The sequence below is a fragment of the Rattus norvegicus genome, chromosome 8 (genome assembly GCF_021556685.1).
Source record: "Rattus norvegicus strain SHRSP/BbbUtx chromosome 8, alternate assembly SHRSP_T2T, whole genome shotgun sequence".
Classification (NCBI taxonomy): Eukaryota; Metazoa; Chordata; class Mammalia; order Rodentia; family Muridae; genus Rattus; species Rattus norvegicus.
The window spans coordinates 69,348,112-69,373,959 of NC_141541.1; the positions used below are offsets into that span (position 1 = coordinate 69,348,112).

At 47.4% G+C, this 25,848-nt stretch overlaps 2 long non-coding RNA genes across 5 annotated transcripts in view; one reads left to right on the forward strand and one right to left on the reverse strand.

Annotated features, from left to right (window-relative positions):
- LOC103693111 (uncharacterized) overlaps window positions 1–25,848 on the reverse strand; it is a 45,654-nt gene that overhangs the window by 1,334 nt on the left and 18,472 nt on the right. The window contains exons 2-8 of one of the 3 annotated variants that reach the window (XR_015627294.1): window positions 16,534–19,756; window positions 10,046–10,190; window positions 8,777–8,888; window positions 7,324–7,631; window positions 4,357–4,446; window positions 4,166–4,262; window positions 2,570–2,707 (exon numbers count right to left, since the gene is read on the reverse strand). This is a non-coding gene — a long non-coding RNA (uncharacterized LOC103693111). Of the gene's footprint in view, window positions 1–2,569; window positions 2,708–4,165; window positions 4,263–4,356; window positions 4,447–7,323; window positions 7,632–7,801; window positions 8,031–8,776; window positions 8,889–10,045; window positions 10,191–16,533; window positions 19,757–25,848 lie in introns of those variants that run through there. The other 2 variants (XR_015627293.1, XR_015627292.1) reach the window with 2 other exon arrangements.
- On the forward strand, window positions 1,521–8,072 carry LOC103693112 (uncharacterized). 2 transcript variants are annotated; one of them, XR_015627296.1, is made up of 5 exons: window positions 1,521–1,703; window positions 3,306–3,453; window positions 3,668–3,942; window positions 7,028–7,212; window positions 7,875–8,072. It is a non-coding gene; the product is annotated as an uncharacterized LOC103693112 (long non-coding RNA). The 2 variants fall into 2 exon arrangements; XR_015627295.1 differs by lacking the exon at window positions 3,306–3,453 and having other exon boundaries at window positions 1,542–1,703.

The window sequence follows — 25,848 nt, forward strand, 5'->3', positions numbered from 1 at the left end:
TACATGTAGCCCTGACTGGGAAGGGTCTCCAGACTTCTTGCCAACTGGCTTCCTTCATATGCTGTTGATCTGCCCTCTCTGTCTACTCTCCTCCACATCGAGACCCTCTTTAATACAGGAGGAAGCAGAGACTGGGGAGTCAGGGCATGCCCGAGTTCACTCAGCTAGTCAAAGAACAGAGGGGAAGGCACTCAGAGTCCCCATCTTCCAGCCCTGCTGAGTGTTTACATGGGACATGATTCAGCACAGCTCCAAAGCCCCAAGGACTGCTGCCTGCGAAGCATTCTATGCTCACTGGTGAGGAAACTGGGCCTCCCGCCCCTACCCTTTTAGGAAATGTAGATCTGCAGGAAACACTTGGCTTTGATGGGAAGGACTAATTAGAGGTCATTTTGATTAAAAAAAACAAAAAACAAAAAAAAAACGGAGTCGGTGTATCTAATTCGGTTTGACCACAGTCGCTGGGCATTTGCACCAAGTCCAGGGCACTGGGAGTTGAGTTTGTTGGACACTGAACCATCTTTGGATTTTCTTGGCGTTGTTTTCTTTCTCTCTGGTTTTGTTTTGATTTTGTTGCTGTTCTTGTTGCTTTAAAAATATACACACTCCGGAGTCGGATACTTTTGACTTCTTTGATGCTTGGGAAGCCAACCATACACTCCTAAAGTTAGACAGAATGGAGTTGACCTTGGCAGAAATTAGACCACAGCCTCGGCGGTCTCTGGCCAGGGGCCTGGCCCACAGCTGGTGCGGTCAGCAGAGTGTCATTAAGTTCTCTGGAGAAAAGCAGAGCCCAGAGACCTGCTGCTTCCACCACTATTGGCATCCTGCCTCTGTGCAGGCAGGACCAAGTGCTAACGAGAGCTGAGGCTGTACTGCCGTGGCTTGGCAGTGGGGCCCACAAAATACCTCCAAAAGATGTCTCCCCTCCAGAACCCACACTGTAATGACCCTTGCCAGTGAATTCCATTGGTTCCCTTACCTGCCTGTCAGTAAGGACTCTTCTGGTTTGGGCTTTGAGGATACACCTCTTTTGGTAATGCCTGTTTAATGAGCACAGGATCTCCAAAATCCATGCCAAGTGGTGAAAGGCATGGCAGCACACGCTTGTAATCCCAGCCCCGAGGAGACAGACAGACAGACAGACAGACAGACAGATAGACAGACAGACAACAGTCAGACAGGGGGAGCCCAATCAGACAGGAGGATCCCAGGGGCTCACTGGCCTGGGTTAGTGAGTTTCAGACTGTGAAAGACCCTGCATCAGTCGAAGGTGGAAGGTGGATATTATCCCCGAGAGGAGACCTGAAGTTGTCCTTCAGTATCTGGATGCATGCACACAGGTATGCCAACCATACCCACACACTCAAGCATTAAATAAAAAAAAGGACTCCTGATGGAAGCCTATCCGATCACAGCGCCACATTTAACCCAGCCTTGGTGATTGGGTCCGTCTTGGACACATGACCACAAGCAGGCCAATCACAAGTCTTCTGTCCTTCTGCTCTGAGTTTGTTAAAGAGACAGGGCTTCTATTCGCTGTTGTGGAAACAATCTGAAACTGTAGGCTGTGTTCAAGCTCCTGTGCTTCATCTCTAGACCCAGCAAGCTGAGGCAGCTTACTCCTAGTGGCTATCATGGCAGTGGTATAACCATTTTGGATTTTCTTCCTGGCATCTGTAACCAATAGCTGCAAGCCAAGGGTACGTCTCACTCAACTTTGTGTTTTAAGTGCCGGCAACAGAACAGGCTTGTTAAATAGATGTTTAAACGTCCTTAGAAGGGGGAGAGAGAGTTGGGGTAGCTGAGGAACAGGCAGTGCTAGACATGTGTCAAGCCTGAAGGCCATGCACTAAATATAACTTATTCAGTGAAATCTTCCTTCCCGACATTGTGGTGTCAGGACCTTGATTGCGATGATGGGTAAAATGAGGCACCGGGAGGCTGATGGCATGAGCTCACAGGCTCTGACACTTTGGAGGCTGCACATCTATGTATCTCCTCCCCAAGGTGACCTGCTTGCTAGTGTCAGGTCCTTGGGGGAAGCCTGTAGCAGTTACTGGAAGGAAGAGGTCTACAGCCAGACTTCTCAGCCTCCATAGTCCCCAGCCCCCCAAGCCCAGCACACACAGGTTCCTGCATTTCCCACCTTACATTCCAGCTGCTCAGTGGCACTAAGGTCAGGCCAACGTGACCTTGCTGGGCCGAGCTGTGAGCTCTGAAATCCAGAAGCGGCATGGTAGAGCACGCTGGGGGCCTGAGAGATGATATGAGCTCAGGATCTGCATCTTCACTGAAACCTACATGATCCTGAGTGAGGGGCCTTAGCAGTCATTTCACCTCACCAATAGAACAAAGGGCTAGTATGCTTACTGTTGTGACTCCCATCTTGCTAACCATTCAGGAATGCCTTTCCTGTGGCCTGGATCACCCTCTACTCCCTCCTACATAGCCCTGGGGCAGCCTCCTGATGGGCACAAACCAACTCACTTGCCCAAATGCCTGGAACAAGAGCCTTCCTTATTTTGCAGCTGTGACACTGGAGGTCTAGAGAGGTAAAAAGACTCACCCAAGGTCACTCCAGGCCAGTTAGGAACTGAGCCAGAGCTTTTGATATCACTGAGTCAGCCTCCTTTTCCTCCAGATGTGCTGACTGGATCACATTAGTACATAGCAAGATGCCAAGCCAAATTATATGGATACCTAACTGGAAAACAAATCAATCACATCGATAGAGCTTGATGCAATAATAAAAAAAAAACCACTGAGATATAATGTTATATAATAAGCTGTGTGACCTCAAGAACATTAATTAACCTCTCTGAGTTTGTCTCCTTATCTGCCACTTGTGCATGCTGGTGTGTGTGTGTGTGTGTGTGTGTGTGTGTGTGTGTGTGTGTGTGTGTGTGTGTGTGTGGTGTGTGCAAGATGTCAGTATGGGGTGCCTTTCATTGATCTCTCCCTGCCTTTATCTTTTGAAACAGGGTCTCTCATTGAACCTGAATTTCATCAATTCAACCAGGTTGCTGGCCAACGAGCTTCAGGGCTATGCCTGTCTGCTTCCCTAGAACCCAGATTATAGATACATACTACCAAGTCTGGCTCTTTACATGGGTTCTGGGGATCTCACCCTTTCACCAATGAGCCATCTCTCCAGGCCCCTCTATGACACTTTTGAATGCTAATAACCCATAAGTTTATGTAGCTCATATGATACTAGAAAAATTCAAGCTATATAGAAATAGGCGTTCAATATGAGAAGCAACAAAAATATCCAGTACTGTCCTTAACTTATATAATTACAGGCCAAGTTCTGCTTCTGTGAAGGCTTGCCTGCTGGGCACAATGGGAGAGGGGAGGCCTCCCGGAAGGCAATACTAAATCTGTCTAAAAGGATGCAGGCAGGAGAGAATGCCACTGCGCTGCAAACAAGAGAGGGTGAAGAAGGACAAGGTGAGGGGGACAGAGCAACCTGGAGAAACCCCGATGTGAGCTATGGAGGAGGCAGAGATCAGCTTGAAGGCTGCTCGGGCCACCGAGTGACAGAGGCCTTGCTCTACAAAGGGTGCCCGAGAATCTCTTGCTGAAGGCAGCTCTCTCTATACTCAGGAGTTCTGAGAGGCAGAGATGTGGTAGGCAAAGGCTTTGAAATGCTCTCTTTTCTTAGATCCAATCGACTCTTCTTGGAGAATCTCGGGCTTTGGAGCAAGGAAAGAGTCAAGTTCACTGAATCGGGGGCTGCATTCACTCACACAATGTAAAAGCCGAAGAACAGCCCTGAATCACAGCGGGATGTGGAGCTCCTGATGACCTCAGAGTTTGTATTACTCTGTTCTCATTTCATTTCGCCCTCCTTCCCAAGCATCCTTTCCTGACGGGAGCCTCGAGCCAGATGGTACCCAAGAAGCTCCTGACTTAGACTTGCCACTTAAGGCCAAAAGGGTGAGTTCTCTGCACTGCTGTCTCCTGCAACCTCATGGGTCGATGCTCATTGGCTCAGACTTGATCACGTTCCCATCTTTGAACCAATTACCAAGGCCTGAGGCTACACAAAATACTCCTAATTGGGCCAAGCCAAGGCTGTGCACCCATCTTTAAAAGTAGCAAATGGGTCTTACCCTGAAAGGAACCATGGAAACAGACACAAAACAGGGATGCCGCTTACCAGAGAAAAGGCCCGGATGCTTAGGCACTTGCACTCGGCCCCCATTAGCAGATAAGGAAGCAGGTTCACACTGGTTGACATCCTTTCCAAGACCTCACTGGGATAGAAATAGAAAACCCATCTTCAAGGCAGGTGCAATGGGTGATCTTAATCTCCCCGTGATGGAATTTAGAGTCACCATGGAAACAAACCTCTGGCGATAGCTGTCAAGGAGTCTCTGGATTCTAGAAAGCCCCGCTCTGAATGTGGGCGGCACCATTCCTGTGGGCTGGGACCCTGGGCTGAATTAAAAGGAGAAAATGAATTGAGTACCCGTACTCTTCTCCCTTGGTCTCCAGACTGTGGTTGCTATGTGGCCAGCTGCCTCAAGTACCCAGGGCCATGCCTTCCCATGCAAGGCGGACTGCATGAGCTGTGAGCCGCAGCAAACCTTCCCGTCCTTAAGCTGCTCTTGTAAAGTACTTATCACAGTCACACGGAACATACCAAGCCATGAGCCCAGCTTCCTCGTTTTGTGTTGAGCATTGTGAAACTCCAACGCAAAGCCGTTGAACACCCTCATAACCACCCCCTCCCCAAGAGATCAGAAGCCTGAGGTGCAGGGCACTGGACAGACAGCCTTAGGGAAGTTTTCATCTTTCTTCAATTAATACTTCTTGGAGAGTCTCGGCAGCAGGGCAGGAATTTGTTAAATTACATAAACATCATTGTGACCCGTAAAATTCAATGAATCTCGGCCTGTTTACCCGCGGCTGGCTTTAATGTTTGCACAGTGTAATTTAATGTGTCAATTTGCTCTCAAATAAAAAACATCTGGCCCTCTGACATGCCAAAGAAACTGGAGAGCTGATGTTCAAAATCGGTGCAAAGCTCCAATCCGGGACGATGCAATGCGGAGGAAGGGAAGGCACGAGGCTGGGGAAGGGAGGCCCTGTGTCAGTCCCATCTATTCCTGGACTCATGACAAACCCCTGTTTGCAAGTCTGGAAGATGCAGTAGATTTCATCCTAATTAGAATTAAGAAAAGCCAGGGAGAACACATACCATCTTTAGCTGGCACCCGTTGTGCAATTAAATTTCCTGCGGCCGTCCCTGCCAATATTGACGTTCATATGATTGGATTTTTAACAATCTTATTATTTTGTAATTGAGAGGGGCAAGAAGAAATGACACTCTTCTGTAGCGATGAGCTTCACTGCAGCTGAGGCGCTGTTCTCTGCACTGGCGGTGTCTGCCTGGCCTGAGCTCCCTTCCCTGTGGGTTCCAGGTTGGAACCCGAGGAGGGGACTCCGAGCCAGCGCTGTCCAGTGAGGTCATCCCTTCCGCACAGCTTGGTTCTGCTCCACCAGATCCACACACACTGCTCATGCTACAGGCAGAGGCAGGCTTGGCAAGGCAGGGTTGAGTTGGAGGCCTGACCTACAAAGGAACAGCTCAGGGAACCGGGTCGTCCTCTGAGTGACAAGTGGGGTCCGAGACCTTGGATGACGCTCCTCCAGGAGTTGGGCACTCCAGGACTCTGCCGGGGAATTCTTCCCTGAGATATGAAACTAGAGGGCCACCTTTGTCACTTCCATTTTCTTTCCCAGTATCTCAGGGTGGGTTGGGTTGAGGAGAACCAGGATGGTTTCCACTCCCCTATTTCTCACCCCTATAAACACTTGAGACATCCTGACAAAAAAGGGCCCGGCCTGGAGCCCTGGCAGACACCCTACTGGAAAGAGCCCGAGTCTGTTCTGGCGGTGGAAGGACGAGTCTGTTCTGGCGGTGGAAGGACGAGGTCACCATGAGTTCAGCCTTGCCTGAATGAGCTGAAGGCAGAGAGTCCTCCTTAAGGGAGTCTGCAAGAACTGCTTGGGCTAAAGCAGCAGGCAGACTTTCCTGTGAGCTGTCAGAAGGGATTAGGCGGGTTGCTCTGTAAACACTGCCGGTCCTCCTGCCCCCTCCAGGACAGCCAAGCCTCTTCCTTCAGATCCTCCTCGGGACACTGGACTCACACCAGTCAAGTCCTTGACATTTCAGCAAGGCTAGGGGAAATCTGTGTTTTCCGTGATTGAGCCCTGGGTAATTACACATTTTCCTAAGTGATTGCTGTTTTCCAAACCCAAAACGTTTTTTGGGAGGGGGTAAGAAAATGAGCTGTCTGTCCAATATGTGAGAAAGGCAAGACTGGTGGAGAAACTGAGAGCAGAGAGAGTGAGAGAGGGGGTGTGGGGGATGGGGGAGGCGGGAGAGAGAGATAGAAACAGAGACAGCGACAGAGACAGAGCTCACGTGCACACAATGAGTTGACATCAGTTCTTAGTCACTCACTCTACACCCGACTTTAAATTATTTTATTTTAATATCATTTTGGTGTTCTTCTGTTTTGTTGTTTGTTTTTTGAGACATCGTCTGGCTGTGTAGTTTTGTCTTGCTTGGAACACAATATATAGACCAGGTCACCACTGGCTTTGAACTCACAGAGATCCACTTGCCTCTGCCTCCTGAGTACTAGGATCAAACACAAGCACCACCTCAGATGACTTCCACCTTAGGTTTTGAGACAGGGTCTCACTGAACTGGGAGCTCAGGGACTTGGATGGATCAGCAGTCCAGTGGGCCAGTTTCCCAGTGCTGGGATAACTGGTGTGCCACCATGTCTGCTTGTTATGTGGATGCTGGGGACCTGAACTCATGCTCTTCTGTACACAGGACCAGTACTCACCAACTGAGTCACCTCTCCTAGGCCAGCAGTGGAGCCCTGCAGGTGGAGAAAACCCCACCCTAGTCAGAGCCTCAGGTTGGCCCCCTGAGACCACCAGACAGCGACCCTGAGTAACCCCTCAATTACTCCAGTTTTCTCCCCTCCGTTTCTGCCAGGTGCCAGACACTGGGGTGGCCACCAAGGACAGAACTGTGGAGCTAAGAAATCTAGTCAGATGTTACCATCATGAAGGCTGCTCACTTCAACAAAACATGCTGAAACAATTGTCACTCGGTTCGAAGGGTAGAGAAGAAACCAAGAAAATAACGGGAAGCTCTGAGGAGGACAAGGCTTCACAGAGGTGACTCAGGGTCCCCAGGGACGAATAGAAGTTGGCTAGCCTCATAGAATCACAACAGAAACCCTGGTCTTGTACCAAGGGCCCCATAGCAATCCAGTGTCTAAAACTTACCACAGCTCTGTGAGGTAATATTTGTCTTTAGATACTGGAGCTAGAGTGCAGAGACAGAGCACTCTGGCCCAAGGAAACTGTGTGGGGGAAAAAAAGACACACCACTGAGTATAGAAGGCATTCACTAGGAAGGGAGGGGAGGGAGGTGTCAGGGATGGGTGAGGAGTGGAAGAAACAAGAGGCACTTAACTAGCAACATTCTGTGGAACCTAGAGAGATGGCTCAGTCTTCCAGAGGACCTGAGTGCAGTTCCTAGCACCCTTCTCCCATAACCGCAGCTCCAAAGGGTGCCTTGTGACCTCCTGCACCTGTATGCATGTTACATCCCCGACACACATATTAAACATTGAAAATAATTTTTTAAAGTAAAACAAAGCATACTGTATCCCTCAGGGAAAATAGAGTCCCTTCCAACTTCCCACTCCACACTGTGTCATCTCCCCACTCTGCAGGTCCTGGGGTCACCCACAAGACTCACCAGTAGGACCTCCTATTCTCCCCGCCCCATAGGTAGACAACTTGCCAAACTAAGGGTTGTTGCTTCCCTGCAGGAAGGAGGAGATGACTTCCAAGTCCCCTTCCCTTCACCTCAGAAAACCCGAGGACAGAAAGAGACCCTACAGCTGGACCTCCTCCTTCGGGGTGGGGATGAGGGAGACAGAACTCTGCTCTGACATCTGTGGCCATGGAGGGGGAAGTCCTTGTCTGCCTGGCTTCTGCTTTCTTAAATAATGACTATTTGTGTCTTTTTCCCCTCAACAGTCCTCCTTACACACACACACACACACACACACACACACACACACACACACACACACACAGAGAGAGAGAGAGAGAGAGAGAGAGAGAGAGAGAGAGAGAGAGAGAGAGGGAGAGAGAGAGGGAGCAGCTAGTGTCCACTCCAGACATAGATGACAAGAGGTCTCAGCAAAGCAGCCTAAAGAGACACTGAACAAACTGTTTCCTGGACAGGCTTGTCATCGTGACCCTTGTAAGCCAAGAGCTCACTGTATAACTTGGGAATGTACAAATATTTACAGTTGTAGGGAAGGGAGCCAACATCTGCTAGAGGGTCCCAGCATGGGAAAGGAGCTGAGGTCTACCTAGCCAGTCGTCCTCACCATTCCAATGCCCTCACAGGATCCCCTTCCCTGTCACCAGTCACCCTGTCTCTCTGCCCCTAGCTTTGAGTCTCTGCAGCCTCAGAGCAGTGGATGTTCTTTCTCACAACAACCTTGGAAAGCCTCTGACTCTGTTGTTCTTGGGCCCCTTGCCTCTGCAGTCATCTTCCCTTGATATGCAGCCTAGCTGGTCACTGTCCATCTCAAACAATGACTTGCAAACCAGTTCCCATTCTACAGCCGAGCGGCTTGTCATGCTCTGACCCCTGTGCCCATCATTCCTGGTCTCTGAGACACAGCTTGGGTGAGAGGGTGAGAGGGTGGGAACAAACCTGTCCGCGATGCCTGAGCACTGTTCTAGCTCTCTGAAACCAGCAAGTTCAGAACAACCCCAGGGAGAGGACATTCTTCTCCGAAATTGATTTGGGAACTTGATCTTCTGGCCTAGAGTTGAACAGAAATAAAAGCAGGTGGGTCTCTGGTCCCAGTGACTCTTATTTTGTATTCTGTCCCCTTATTGACTTGGTATTAGGAGAACTGGTTTCAAAGCTCTTTCTTGTGTAATGAACTTCTCTAAGCCTAAGGTGACTACCTGGTCCCAGTTTGCTAGACCTGGTGATGGTGGTGGTGGTGGTGGTGGTGGTGGTGGTGGTGGTGGTGGTGGTGGTGTGTGCGTGTGTGTGTGTGTGTGTGTGTGTGTGTGTGTGTGGTGTAGAGGACATCCTCGGGTGTCATTTCTCAGGCGCCATCCACCTTGTTTTTTGAGTCAGGGTCATTTGCAGGCCTGAAACTAACCGACTAAGCTAGGCGGGCTGCCCAGCAGGCCCAGGGGATCTATGTGCTTGTCTCCACTTCCTCAGTACCAGGACCATAGACGGCCCACAGGAGAGTGAACTAAGGTTCTCATGCTTGCATAGCAAACACAGACTCAGTCAGCTCCTCAGCCTCCAAACCAACTTGGAGGGTTTGAAGTTTGTTTTTATGTTATTTGGGGAGTTGTTTTGGGGTTTGGTTTTTGGCTTTTCACAGAGGTAAGACCTGTGTCCCCAGAGACCACTCAATTATGGACAAACGGGTCCAGTTGGTCACCCTTTAAAACTAATTTCCTCACTATGAAATGAGAATAATAGTGGGATTTTTTTTGAAGTTTCTGAGACGATACCCAAAACTTGCCAAGATGCTGGCATACATACATACATACATACATACATACATACATACATACATACATAGATACACATATGTGTACATGTGTGTATATATAGGCACTTCACTTATATTTTATTAAATTGAAAACCTAATTTATGTAGCAAGTTAGAAAGACGCAGAAGTGGGGGGGGATAAGAAGTGGGCTTGAGTAGTTTGAGTGGGCGAAAGACGTTGAAGAACATTAAGAGATCCCTGGCAAAGGGTCTCAAGGCTGTCTAGTGTGAGTTCCCCATTGAGGTTCAGTTAGGCGCTCCAGGTGAGACTTCTTTAGCAGGCTCAGGGCTAATCCTATGCACTCTTACATCTGAGGAAGCAGAGTGGATGAAACTCCCCCTGAGTAGAGCCACAGGAAATGACTTAGAGCCCTGTGTCTTAGTCTTATGGGTTAGCACCTGTCCACACTGTGGAGTTGGCTTTTGGCCAGGAGACAGGACAAAGGGGGCACAGACAAGAGACTCCCATGAGAGCCTGAGTCTGCAGTTCACCCACTATGACTGCAGACGCTTTGTCTTCACACATCCGGTCCGGTCACCGCATCTGTAAAATGGGGAAGAGAAAGCAGACAAGGTGTCTAACAGACAGTCAGCAAGACAGCAAGGAGGTCAAGAGCTTGTCTCCACCACCCTCTAAACCAGTGGCCTTGGGGGCTGTTACTGTACCCTGTGCCTTGGCCCATGACCTCACAGGATGATGACAGTGTGACCTAAGGGGCTTCTTAGTGCATGGTAAGTTCTCAGTAAGTATCACTCATATTGACCCCCCCTTACACATACACACACACACACACACACACACACACACACACACACACACACACTGGGCCTAACGTGATGGTAAACCACGGCATCTCTCCCTCTCTACGTCACCAAGGGTTAGTGAATAATGATCATTTATTAGGGTGTTTGGTTAGGTTCCTTTCCCTCCTGAATCTACCCTATCATTCAGCTGGCTCATGTCGAACTTGAGGCAGACTTTAGAACCTCTTGATCTTTTTTTATGAGAGCTGTAGGCAAGCCAGGTCTCCCTCGCACTGCCCTTGTGCAATTCCATTTTGGAAACTGTGTTCGAGACATTAGATTTATTGATGCTGAGTTTCATCTGCTTGCTTTTGACCCAGCATTCTCCACTGTCGAGATCATCCCGGACTCTAAATCTGTCAGCTCCTCCAGCTTTGAGTCATCTGCAAATTTGATGCACATGTTCCCCACATCTTCATCCAAACTCAGCCTGAAACAACTATTTTATAGGTAAAAATAGACACAGAGACACAGGACACTCTGCAGATCAGAGGGACCCGCACTCAAGGCTGAGCGGTGGGGAAACTCATCATGTGGAAGCAGGGGCTTATGACCCCAGATCAGATGTAAGACTTTTCCATACGCATGCCGCTTACATTTGCTTGTCTCTTCTCCCCTGATTCCAGAATGTTCTCAGTGATGACAAGGAGAGTTCACTTCAAGGCCACCTATGGCCACTTCCAACTTCTAAACCTGAGTCCACCCGGATGGTTTGCGTCTGTTGGCAGCAGAGGCAGCCCCCAAAGCCAAGGCCTGCACTCCCCTACCCCACTACTTCTCTAGCCAAAGATACCTGCTACTCATTCAAGAGCTGAATCTTTACTGGCTCAGGGAGGTGCAGGCCGTGGTGATTTACTGCCGACTCAGGGGTTCATGGAGTCTGAGCCACACCAACCAGAGCTGTGTTGGATCTGCTCTAGGCCACCAGTAGCTGCCCACAGTTCTGAGCACAGCCAACCCAGGTCCTGAGGGCATCTTGTGTTACAGAACAGGATGGCCTGCAGGGCTTACTGACAAGAATGCAAGTCAGCATTATGGAAAGGACCTTTGGCAAAATAGTAGGAAAAAAAATTTCTATAAGGAATTTCCATAGAGTATGGTTCAAAAACAATTCTATTCAGGAACAAATTCTATTTCTCCAGATAGCGTGGCCCCTGCTTATGTAGCTTCTCCAAGCCTCATGCCCACCTTCGGCCTCCATACTGTAGCAGACAACTGGTCAGATGTCCCCTACCCCAGGACAGTCTTGTGGCCCTTGGAGACATGACCTTCTCTTTTGCTTTTGTTTTTCATGGGTCAGTGTGTAGTCTGTGTGCATGGGTATATGTGTTCGCATATGTGTGGGCACATGTATGTGCTGTGCGTGGAGGCCTAGCGGTTGATCTCCTGAGGCTTCTACACATTGTTCTGACCTTTACTCATTGAGGAGAGACTGCCAATATGGCTAGCCTGGCCAGTCAGTTTATTCCAAGGATCCCATCTGTCTTCCAAGCACTGGAGTTACAAGAGTGCCACCATGCTCACCTGGCATTTATGTAGGTTCTGGGGACTTGAACTCTGGTCCTCACACTGGCTGCTTATGCAGCAAGTGCCTTAGCTGTTGAGCCATCTTCCTGGCCTATGGACCTCCCCCTCCCTTTGTAGGGAAAAGAATGCTGAAGATGATGATGGAGAGAGATGGTACCCATGACAGACTGCTGAGTCAGCCATTGTGTTGGACCGTCCACGGGAAGCAGATGTTTTGTTATTCCCCTTTTACTGAGGAATAAACTAAAGCCCACTGAGATGACTCTTGACTGGGACTGAGACCTGGAATTGGAAGCCCAGTCTCTGCCCATGACATTGCAGACATCTGCATTAACCTCCAGGTAGCTTTCTCATGACACAAGCAGACTCTTGGGGCGAGTGGGAAGATGTTCACAAGCCCCCGTGTGTCACCAAGACCTGTGCTATGTATGGCCAGAATTCAGGGCTCAGTGGAAAAGGGGCGAAGCAGATCTGGTGACTTAGCCTTTTGGTGCATATGGCATCAATTCTTTGTCCCTGAATAATGGCCCTCTAATTAGGAGCAAGCCCCAAGATGGACAGGAGAAGAAGCTTTCTTGATTGCATGAGGAAGAGGTAGACAGTGGTACCAAGGAGAGGGCCCAGTCACTGTGCTGTCTAAGCACATGGGTTCTATACAGAGACTCCGGGTAGGTTCCCAGGACTCCTGCTTTCTTAGTTCTGTGAATTCGGATGGCCACTTCCGCATTTGTAAATGAGTATTATTCACTGAGCTTCACGTGTGTGGGTACATGTGCATGAGGAGGCCAGATACTGAAGTCAGATATTGCCCTCATGTGTTCTCTACCTTAATTCTTTAGACAGAGTCTCCCACTGAATCCGGAGCACACTGATTTGGCTTGAGTACCTAACCGGGGTGTTTAGGGGTCCTCCTGTCTCCATTGGGTATATGCTATCAAATCTTGCTTTTTTCATGTGGGTTCAAACTCTAGTCTTCATGCTCACATAATAAGTATTTTATCGCCTGAGCCATCTCTATGGAGCCCAGTATTGATTTAAAAAGTAGATTTATTCATTTTATAATATGTGTATGCGTGTCTTGTCTGCATGTGTGTCTGTGCACCATGTTCTGTGTCTAGTCTACATTGGAGTCTAAAGAGGTTCTGGGTCCCATGGGATCGGGAGTTATGGGTGTTTGTGAGCTGTCATGAAGGTGCTGAGATCTAAACCCAGATCCTGCACAAAAGCAGTAAGCACCCTTAATTGCTGGGACATCTCCTCAGCACCCACAGTATGTATCCTAATGTTACCCCAAGCTCATGTGGTAAAGGCTTGGTCCTCGGTGCCACAGAATTGGAGGTGACTGGATGACAAGGGCTTTGAACTCATGGAGGGACAGATCTGTTAACGGATTCTTGTGGACTTTAAGGAAGGGGATTTGTTATGCAAACGCGAGCATCCTCTTTTCCTGCTGCATGGCTGCCACGAAGTGAGTAGCTCTCCTTCACCCAGGAAATCTGTCCGAATGCTCTGTCCCACCACAGATCCAGAAGAAGGTTGCCAAGTGATCAAGGGCTGAGCCCCTTGAGATTGGGACCAAAATCTTTCCTCCTCTACAGTGCTTGCTTGCAGATGTCTGCTTCCATGGCAGTAGACAGCCAACACATGGGTAATAACTGTGCCTTATTGAAACATGGGAACGTAAGATGGAGCTTCACAGGGCCACATCTGTTAGCACATCTGTAGGTTAGGCAGTAACCTACTTCAGCTCTTCCTGACATCACCTATCTCACCACATCAAGCGATGCCCTCCCCTCAGACCCTTTTCCGTGAATTGCCCTTCCTGTGTCAAGACAATGACTGCTCCACTTCTATGGCCTGGAAAAATCATTTGCCCAGGAGGCACTGAGCTGAGCCAGGCCTTGACCACCTGGTGATACCACAATGACTTCCCGTCCCCACACACTGCCACTATGAGTCTCACCTGAGCCCAGGTCTGTATTTCCAGCATTTGCCAATCAATGACCTCCATCACTAAGTCCTGTGACAATCTTCAGGTTCCGATTGATTAGGGGGCTAAGGAGACTATGCTCTCCGCTTTAACAATCTTCCAGATATCTAAGTTGCTAGTCTGTCCTTTGTCAAACTGATGCAGTCTAGACTCTAGACCCCAGGGTCATCTGGGAGAAAAGCCTAGATTGAGTGATTGCCTGGATCAGACTGAGCTGTGGACATGTCTGGGGGGAATTGTCTTACATTTGTTTTTGTGGACAGGTCCAGACCACTGTGGGCAGCATCATTCCTGGCGTGTGGCCCTGGGCTCTACAAGAAAGCCAGTTATGCGTGAGCCCATGGGCAAGCCTGCAAGTGCTGTTCCTCCACGGCTAGTGCTTCTTATTCCTGCTTTGAGTTCCTGCTCTGACATCCCTCGGCGCATATATAAATAAATAAACAAACAAACAGATAAGTAAACCTTTCTTCCCCTGAGTTGCATTTAGTTGTGGCACTTGTCACAGTAACACAAAGAGATTACACAATGGTTCTGAGGGCCTTGCTTTGGTCAAAGTTTTCCCTTTGGTTCACCAGGGACCCTTGAGCAAATTTGGAAAAAGATCAACCAACGCTGGGAACCCTGAGACTGGAAACACGAGAGTCCCTTCAAATTGGCTTAAAGGGATCTTTGTATTGGAGGGTCTGTGGCCCCGTGTCTCTGGAGGGGCTCCTTCAGGAGCCATTCTAAAGGGAGATGGGATTCCAGGCTCCCCCACCCCCACCCCCAGCAGGGCATCTAGGCCAGGACCACCTTTTGCTTATCTTCTTCCTTGCTTCCTCTGGCTGTGCCTGTCAGAGCCTAACAGTTAGACTAAGCATTATTGCTCCCTACGCCCAGCCTGTACTACGCTCGCTCGGGGCAACTCGAGGACAGCCTGTGGAGAGAGAGCTGACATTTGTCTTAATTGGAGTTACCCATGTAAGTCCTGCCATCCCCTCCCGGAGCGCTCAGCCTTTGATAGGTGAGGGGCTCTGAACAGAGGGGGGCTCCTCATCTCCCTGGGAATACACCAGCGTTATTAGTGCAGGTGCTGGACGGGGATGTTCTGACTCGTCAGCAGGGAGAGCGAGCTGGAGGCAAATTTGAAAGAAAGAAGAAAGAAAGAAAAAGAGCAGAGATGGCAACTACAGCAGGAAAGGATGCTCTTTGGAATTCTCTCACAACCTCCAGGGCACATGCTACCCAGTCCAGCCCAGGAGTCTTTCTACCCCACAGGTCTTCAAACTCCTCTAGAGAAGTTCTTTAAATGACAGATAATTTGGTCCTTACCACTAGGGACATTTATTTCATTGGTCCAGGAGTATCCTGTGGACAGTAAAGTTTGAAAGTCTCCCAGTGAGTCTAACGTTCAGTGGGGCCAGAGGACGTCTGCTTCCATCTCGACAGCAGCAGGACTCTGATTGGTGCAGGACCATCCAAACCCGAGGAAACATCCTCTGCTGCCTCAGGATAGCTTTTACAGTTCACTGTGCTCAATAGCACAGTTCGACAACTTTTACAGTTCTACTGGCCCCGGCACATCTGCGTCAATGGAGGAGAACAAGCAACCCCACCACACACACACATGTACACATCCACACACATGCACAAACACAGACAAACATACATACATACACACACAAACACAAACACACAAGCACACATACAAATACTCTAATACATACACACTAATATATACATATATATGTACATACATACATACATACACAAAAATATACACACATACACAAGTATACACAAACACACACATACATACACACACAAACATACCTACACACACATACACACACAAACACAAACATATACACACACACAAACACACATACATACATGTACAAACACACCTACACACACACATACACACATATACACACATACCACCACCACCACAGCCAATGAATGTGGATTGGTTGGAGAAGACACACATGAGTGTAAGGAGTCCATTCTATTTCTTCACACTTAAGCCTCAAGCGAGCAAGGATGTGGGGTGCTAAACAGCCATTAACTGGTTCACTCGGTCACATAAGCAGCATTTATTGAGCACCTAGCGTGAGCAGAGCTGAGGGAGACTGAATGGGTATGTGAGATGGACTCTGTCCTTCTCTCAGTAGTGCCCAGGAAGATAAGGCCAGAGCAACAAACCCTGTGGGGTAGGAAAATTAATGTACCCTACGGCAAGGTGCCTGGCAGTGTCCCAGTCCACTGAGGAGTGCTCTGTCACCAGGTGTTGGCAACAGCCCTACGGAAGAGGTGGCATTATTCCCAATGCACAGGGGAAGAAACCAAGCCTCAGAGCAGCCACCGCTAGTGGGTGTTAAAAGCTTAGCTCCAAAGGAGGAATCAGAAGAGCTGGGGGAGGGGCTGGGGTGGCGTCTGTTAGTGGAGTCTGAGAGAGAGCTTGGAGGTCCCAGGACCACCACATAAGCTCACCACCACTGGACATGTGTCCTCCTTTGCTTTCTGTTGCTGTTATAAAAACACTGACCAGAAGCAGCCCAGGGAGGAAAGGGCTAATTTTTCTTACCCGTTAAGTTCTATTGTTGAGGAAAGTCAGGGCGGGAACTCAACAGGCCAGGAGGCTGAAGCAGGAACCATGGAGATGTGCTGCTTGCTCAACTTGTTCCTAGCTCATGTTCAGTCTGCTTTCATGATGTTATGAGTGTTAGCCTTTGACAGCTGACCTGTCTCTCCAGCCCATTGGTGGCCTTTGTGTTCAGCCTAGGTCTATTTGCCTCCTACATCAATTAGCAACCAATAAAATATCCTGCAGACCAGCCCACAAGCAATCTTCAAAGGAGGCAATTCTTCAAAGGAGGATCCCCCTTTTCCAGCTCGGCATCACATTGGCAATCAAGGTTAACCATTGTCACTGACTCTCAGAGGAGCCATCCCAGTAGGGGAGCATATTCCAGGAAAGGTTGAGGTGGAAAAGCACTGGTTCTCAACCTTCCGAATGCTGCGAGCCTTTAATACAGTTCCTCAGGTTGCAGGACCTCCCCATCATAAAATATTTTTGTTTTTTAATCATAATGTAAATATTGATATGCAGAATATCTGGTATGTGATTCCCCAAAGGATTCATGAGTACACAGGTTAAGAACCAGTGGTCCAGACAATTCTGATCAAGAGAGCTGGAATCCTGGGGAAGGGTTGGCAGGGAGGTTGAAAAGGCGCTTCTCGAGGGTTTAAAGTTCTCAGCATGGAAGGCACGATGGAGTGGAGACTTGTACTTCAGCACTGACTAAATAGGCCCAATGATTCCTGCCTTCAGTGGGTGGGTCCTCACCGAGGTGACGGCTGACTGCAGACTCTACCTTGGTAGGGCTTGATGGAGGGACACTATACAAGTCACTCAGAAGATCCCTTGGGCAAGCAGGAAGGGGAGGGGCCTGCAACTCCCTGATACTCACTTGTTTACCAGTGACATACAGTCATAGTTTCTGCATATCTGCCCTGGGGTAGGCCAGGGCCCCAGATGGTTTTCTCTGTCTTAAAAGAGATACTAATTTCTATATTCTTGGGGAATTATGATCCTAAGACATCTGAGTATTGTTTGGTCCTGGTAGCAGTCGTGGTGGTAATGAGGCAGATGGTAGAAACGATGGTGGCGCTGGTAGACGACTTGACGGAAGGGGGGATAGTTGTCACGATGTGGAGATGGGGTGGGATGATCATTTGATGGCATTGATGTTGCCGATGAGGGGGTTATAGTTGTGGTGATGATGGTGGTGAAGTGATTGTGGTATTGGTGGTGATGGAGGTAATGATAATTACGATGGTGGCAAGGAGGGTGCTGATGGTGATGGTGGTGGTGGGGCTGATGGTGGTGATGATGATGACTATGATGATAATGGGAGTGGGGCTGATGGTGATGATGATGATAACTATGATGAATGATGATGGTGATGGTGGGGTGGGGCTGTTGGTGGTGGTAAAGGTAGACACCTGAGTGACAGCTATCTCTCTCCTTGTCTCTGAGTCACATTTTCTCCACAATGATCATACCCTTCAGGCCTGCCTATCATACTATGCAGGTCTACACTTCTGCTTTTCTAACTTCCAACCAATTCTTCCCCCTGTATCTCCTAGTCTGGGGAATGACCCCATTAGCTAGCCAACCCAGGCTGTATAAGGAGTCTAGACATCTCAACTTTGCTCACCTCAGTACCAAGCTTAAATCTTGAAGCATTCAGGCTCATCATTGCTTCCTTTTCCCTCCCCTACTGAGGACCCCAGCACATTTCCCTTGGACAGTGAGAACAGCGTCCTAACGGAATTCAGGCTCTGACTGGTCTTTGACCAGGTGTGGTGGATTTTATATGCTTGGCTTAGGGAGTGGCACTATTAGGAGGTATGGCCTTGTTGGAGTAGGTGTGTCACTGTGGGTGTGGGCTTAAGACCCTCCCTCATCCTAGCTGCCTGGAAGTTAGTCTTCCACTAGCATCCTTCAGATGAAGATGATGAATTCTGAGTGCACCATGCCTGTCTGGATGCTGCCATGTTCCTGTCTTGATGATAATGGACTGAACCTCTGAACCTGTAAGCCAGCCCCAATTAAATGTTGTCCTTTATAAGACTTGCCATGGTCATGATGTCTGTTCATAGCAGTAAAACCCTAACTAAGACACCAGGCCACCCTACATCTTACCATGAGAGGCAACCTTTCCATAGGAACATCCTGCCTTGCTATATCCACATTATGCCCCACTGGCAGATCATATTCAAAGAGCATAGCTGGCTGGTGCTGGTGGGTGCAGGAGGGTGCTGGCAGATGCAGGTGGGTGCAGGCAGGTTCAGGTGGGTGCAGGTAGGTGTTGGCAAGTACAGGAGGGTTCAGTCTGCCTCTAGGCAGCTTCAAAGCTCTAGTTCTATGGTGCTTCAGGCAAATGCCACTTTGTCTCTTTTATCCTTGTCCCTCTCTGTCTTGAACACCCTCCTTCTCATTTCTGGCTCCCAGGAATCCCTGTGTTTCTCCACCCTGGGGCTGCATTGCTGTCTCTCTTTCCCATGCTCTGCCATGCAGTCTTCAGTCTTTTATCTGCCTCCTCTCCTGTGACACAAACTTTCCCTGGGGAAGAGATGTGTCTTTTCCATCTCTGAATCCTGTGGACCTAGCCCAGTCTCGTGTGCTTCCTGAGTTACAGGTCGGTGATGTTGCCCCCATATTCCACCCTGGTGCCTGTAACCAGGCAAAGGGCTGCATCTCCCTGACACCGCCCTTGATTGTCCGTAGCTCTGTGGAGGGGTGCAACTGGGTATTCACATTTTTTTCTGGTACAAACATTTTGATCCAGCCAACAAGGTGAAATGTCTCGTTCCAAATTGCCCAGAAGATTCTCCCCCAGTGTGTCTAGGTTTCAGGAGTGGTGACTCCACTCCGGGAACCATATATTATTTTTGAAACAGGCTCTTATCTTTTCTGCCTCTGAGAGATGCTGTGGCTGAGAAGTGGCTCCTCATGTCAGCCGTTAGCATGGGATGCCTGCATCCGGGGAGGAACGGAGGGCTTTGTGTTTCCAGATGAAGACAGAGAATGAAGACAAACATCTAGAAGGCACAAAGCCGTAAGGATCAGGAATATGAGAGAAAATGTGTCACAGCATTGTAGACAGCAAGCGGACGAGTGGCTATCAACTCAGCAGGAGAAATAAGAAGGGCCCTTAAGCTGGCATCAGGAATCTCTGAAAGGCAACTTGAAGGAAACTGCAGGATCCTCAAAAGCTTCAGGAGTTGACACCAGCGTGTGCCTGCGGAAGGAGGTGAAGAGATGGGTCAAAAATAAGGGTCACTGAGTGAGAGCAATTCACTGAGAGGCAATTAAAACTCTCGATGCCTGCCTCTCCCTCGTCCTGCAGGCAGCCGCTCACCTCCACATGGCCGGAACCTGAAGATGAAATGCATTCTGTGGTCAGCTCCGACATCAGAGGAAACAAGAACAATGCATGCTTATGGCTAAGATCCTCTAGCCATCTTTTCCTGTGTGTCCGTCCCCCCCGAGAGCTGTTGATACTCCATACACTGGGGACCTGTCCTCTGGAGGAGAGGAGAGGTAAGAGCCACATTACTCGACTGTTTACTCCAGTACATTTCTGTCAGAAAGCGTCTGAGGAATATAGACGTCAATGAAAATGAGGGAGAAGGTTAGGAAAAATAAAGGTGTGGAGGCCCCACACCTGGCTCAGTGCAGGATCAGGAAAGCTGAAGGGGAGATTGGATTACTGTGGGTGTGAGGCCAGCCTGGGCTATGAAGTAAGTTCCAGGCCAGCCGGAGCTATATAGTAGGACCCTGTCTCTAAAGGAAAAAGAAAAGAAAGAGGAGAAGGGGAGAAAGGAAGAGGAGGAGGAGGAAGAAGAAGGGAAAGGGGAGGAGGAGGAGGAGGAGGAGGAGGAGGAAAGAAGCAGGGAAGAAGGGGGGAAGGAAGGGAAGAAAGAAAAGGGAAGGAAAACAGATATGAGAGGAGTCTCCAAATCAGCAAAAAGATAATTCCAGGAGAACACAGGATAACGGCCAGGCCCCAGGCAGAGACTGTAATCAGTCTCAGGCAAGAGAAAAATCCAAAAGTTCCACCAAGCACAAGTTCAGAAAAGTAAAACTTACAGCATGCTAGATGTGCACTGATTGGGGCTGGCTGCTGTCCGGATCAGGCAGCCATTTTTAACGGGGAATTAATGAGTTACTAGGACACTAGGAAACAAGAAAAACAGAAGCAGATTTAGCGGGGGGAGTCCCAAACCGGCGGATCCCTGCCTGCAGGAGCTCTCTGCTCCCAAACCCCGTGGGAGAGAAACCTCACCGCCTGGTCAGGTGGGCACTCCTGAGGCTGCAGAGCGGAAAAGACCACCAACACTGCCCACCCCTGCCCACATCCCTGGCCCAAGAGGAAACTGTATACGGCCTCTGGGTTCCCGTAGAGGAGGGCCCAGGAGCAGCACGTCTGCTTCGTCTGAGACACCGCCGGAACCTGAAGGGACCGACCGGATAAACAGTTCTCTGCACCCAAATCCCGTGGAAGGGAGAGCTAAACCTTCAGAGAGGCAGACACGCCTGGGAAACCAGAAGAGACTGCACTCTGCACACATCTCTGCCGCCAGAGGAAAACACCAAACGCCATCTGGAACCCTGGTGCACGGAAGCTCCCGGAAAGGGCGGCGCAGATCTTCCTGGTTGCTGCCGCCGCGGAGAGCTTGTAGGCAGCACCCCATGAGCAAACTTGAGCCTCGGAACCACAGGTAAGACCAACTTTTCTGCTGCAAGTGACCTGCCTGGTGAACTCAAGACACAGGCCCACAGGAACAGCTGAAGACCTGTAGATAGGAAAAACTACACGCCCGAAAGCAGAACACTCTGTCCCCATAACTGGCTGAAAGAAAACAGGAAAACAGGTCTACAGCAATCCTGACACACAGGCTTATAGGACAGTCTAGCCACTGTCAGAAATAGCAGAACAAAGTAACACTAGAGATAATCTGATGGCGAGAGGCAAGCGCAGGAACCCAAGCAACATAAACCAAGACTACGTGGCACCATCGGAGCCCAATTCTCCCACCAAAGCAAACACGGAATATCCAAACACACCAGAAAAGCAAGATCTAGTTTCAAAATCATATTTGATCATGATGCTGGAGGACTTCAAGAAAGACGTGAAGAACTCACTTAGAGAAACACAGGAAAACATTAATAAACAAGTAGAAGCCTACAGAGAGGAATCGCAAAAATCCCTGAAAGAATTCCAGGAAAACATAAATAAACAAGTAGAAGCGCATAGAGAGGAGTCACAAAAATCCCTGAAAGAATTCGAGGAAAACACAATCAAACAGTTGAAGGAATTAAAAATGGAAATAGAAGCAATCAAGAAAGAACACATGGAAACAACCCTGGATATAGAAAACCAAAAGAAGAGACAAGGAGCTGTAGATACGAGCTTCACCAACAGAATACAAGAGATGGAAGAGAGAATCTCAGGAGCAGAAGATTCCATAGAAATCATTGACTCAACTGTCAAAGATAATGTAAAGCAGAAAAAGCTACTGGTCCAAAACATACAGGAAATCCAGGACTCAATGAGAAGATCAAACCTAAGGATAATAGGTATAGAAGAGAGTGAAGACTCCCAGCTCAAAGGACCAGTAAATATCTTCAACAAAATCATAGAAGAAAACTTCCCTAACCTAAAAAAAGAGATACCCATAGGCATACAAGATGCCTACAGAACTCCAAATAGATTGGACCAGAAAAGAAACACCTCCCGTTACATAATAGTCAAAACACCAAATGCACAAAATAAAGAAAGAATATTAAAAGCAGTAAGGGAATAAGGTCAAATAACATATAAAGGCAGACCTATGAGAATCACACCAGACTTTTCACCAGAAACTATGAAAGCCAGAAGATCCTGGACAGATGTCATACAGACCCTAAGAGAACACAAATGCCAGCCCAGGTTACTGTATCCTGCAAAACTCTCAATTAACATAGATGGAGAAACCAAGATAGTCCATGACAAAACCAAATTTACACAATATCTTTCTACAAATCCAGCACTACAAAGGATAATAAATGGTAAAGCCCAACATAAGGAGGCAAGCTATACCCTAGAAACTAATCGTCTTGGCAACAAAACAAAGAGAAGAAAAGCACACAAACATAACCTCATATCCAAATATGAATATAACAGGAAGCAATCATCACTATTCCTTAATATCTCTCAACATCAATGGCCTCAACTCCCCCCAAAAAAGACATAGATTAACAAACTGGATATGCAACAAGGACCCTGCATTCTCCTGCCTACAGGAAACACACCTCAGAGACGAAGACAGATACTACCTCAGAGTGAAAGGCTAGAAAACAACTTTCCAAGCAAATGGTCAGAAGAAGCAAGCTGGAGTAGCCATTCTAATATCAAATAAAATCAATTTTCAACTAAAATTCATCAAAAAAGATAAGGAAGGACACTTCATATTCATCAAAGGAAAAATCCACCAAGATGAACTCTCAATCCTAAATCTCTATGCCCCAAATACAAGGGCATCTACATATGTAAAAGAAACCTTACTAAAGCTCAAAACACACATTGAACCTCACACAATAATAGTAGGAGATTTCAACACTCCACTCTCATCAATGGACAGATCATGGAAACAGAAATTAAACAGAGACGTAGACAGACTAAGAGAAGTCATGAACCAAATGGACTTAACAGATATTTATAGAACATTCTATCCTAAAGCAAAAGGATATACCTTCTTCTCAGCTCCTCATGGTACTTTCTCCAAAATTGACCATATAATTGGTCAAAAAACGGGCCTCAACAGGTACAGACAGATAGAAATAATCCCATGCGTGCTATCAGACCACCACGGCCTAAAACTGGTCTTCAATAACAATAAGGGAAGAACGCCCACATATACGTGGAAATTGAACAATGCTCTACTCAATGATAACCTGGTCAAGGAAGAAATAAAGAAAGAAATTAAAGACTTTTTTGAATTTAATGAAAATGAAGGTACAACATACCCAAACTTATGGGACACAATGAAAGCTGTGCTAAGAGGAAAACTCATAGCGCTGAGTGCCTGCAGAAAGAAACAGGAAAGAGCAAATGTCAGCAGCTTGACAGCACACCTAAAAGCTCTAGAACAAAAAGAAGCAAATACACCCAGGAGGAGTAGAAGGCAGGAAATAATCAAACTCAGAGCTGAAATCAACCAAGTAGAAACAAAAAGGACCATAGAAAGAATCAACAGAACCAAAAGTTGGTTCTTTGAGAAAATCAACAAGATAGATAAACCCTTAGCCAGACTAACGAGAGGACACAGAGAGTGTGTCCAAATTAACAAAATCAGAAATGAAAAGGGAGACATAACTACAGACTCAGAGGAAATTCAAAAAATCATCAGACCTTACTCTAAAAGCCTATATTCAACGAAATTTGAAAATCTGCAGGAAATGGACAATTTCCTAGACAGATACCAGGTACCGAAGTTAAATCAGGAACAGATAAACCAGTTAAACAACCCCATAACTCCTAAGGAAATAGAAGCAGTCATTAAAGGTCTCCCAACCAAAAAGAGCCCAGGTCCAGACGGGTTTAGTGCAGAATTCTATCAAACCTTCATAGAAGACCTCGTACCAATATTATCCAAACTATTCCACAAAATTGAAACAGATGGAGCATTACCGAATTCCTTCTATGAAGCCACAATTACTCTTATACCTAAACCACACAAAGACCCAACAAAGAAAGAGAACTTCAGACCAATTTCCCTTATGAATATCGACGCAAAAATACTCAATAAAATTCTGGCAAACCGAATCCAAGAGCACATCAAAACAATCATCCACCATCATCAAGTAGGCTTCATCCCAGGCATGCAGGGATGGTTTAATATACGGAAAACCATCAACGTGATCCATTATATAAACAAACTGAAAGAACAAAACCACATGATCATTTCATTAGATGCTGAGAAAGCATTTGACAAAATTCAACACCCCTTCATGATAAAAGTCCTGGAAAGAATAGGAATTCAAGGCCCATACCTGAACATAGTAAAAGCCATATACAGCAAACCAGTTGCTAACATTAAACTAAATGGAGAGAAACTTGAAGCAATCCCACTAAAATCAGGGACTAGACAAGGCTGCCCACTCTCTCCTTACTTATTCAATATAGTTCTTGAAGTTCTAGCCAGAGCAATCAGACAACAAAAGGAGGTCAAGGGGATACAGATTGGAAAAGAAGAAGTCAAAATATCACTATTTGCAGATGATATGATAGTATATTTAAGTGATCCCAAAAGTTCCACCAGAGAACTACTAAAGCTGATAAACAACTTCAGCAAAGTGGCTGGGTATAAAATTAACTCAAATAAATCAGTAGCCTTCCTCTACACAAAAGAGAAACAAGCCGAGAAAGAAATTAGGGAAACGACACCCTTCATAATAGACCCAAATAATATAAAGTGCCTCGGTGTGACTTTAACCAAGCAAGTAAAAGATCTGTACAATAAGAACTTCAAGACTCTGGGGTTGGGGATTTGGCTCAGTGGTAGAGCGCTTACCTAGGAAGCGCAAGGTCCTGGGTTCGGTCCCCAACCCCGAAAAAAAAAAAAAAAAGAACTTCAAGACTCTAAAGAAAGAAATTGAAGAAGACCTCAGAAGATGGAAAGATCTCCCATGCTCATGGATTGGCAGGATTAATATAGTAAAAATGGCCATTTTACCAAAAGCGATCTACAGATTCAATGCAATCCCCATCAAAATACCAATCCAATTCTTCAAAGAGTTAGACAGAACAATTTGCAAATTCATCTGGAATAACAAAAAACCCAGGATAGCTAAAACTATCCTCAACAATAAAAGGACTTCAGGGGGAATCACTATCCCTGAACTCAAGCAGTATTACAGAGCAATAGTGAAAAAAACTGCATGGTATTGGTACAGAGACAGACAGATAGACCAATGGAATAGAATTGAAGACCCAGAAATGAACCCACACACCTATGGGTACTTCATTTTTGACAAAGGAACCAAAACCATCAAGTGGAAAAAAGATAGCATTTTCAGCAAATGGTGCTGGTTCAACTGGAGGTCAATATGTAGAAGAATGCAGATCGATCCATGCTTATCACCCTGTACAAAGCTTAAGTCCAAGTGGATCAAGGACCTCCACATCAAACCAGATACACTCAAACTAATAGAAGAAAAACTAGGGAAGCATCTGGAACACATGGGCACTGGAAAAAATTTCCTGAACAAAACACCAATGCCTTATGCTCTAAGATCAAGAATCGACAAATGGGATCTCATAAAACTGCAAAGCTTCTGTAAGGCAAA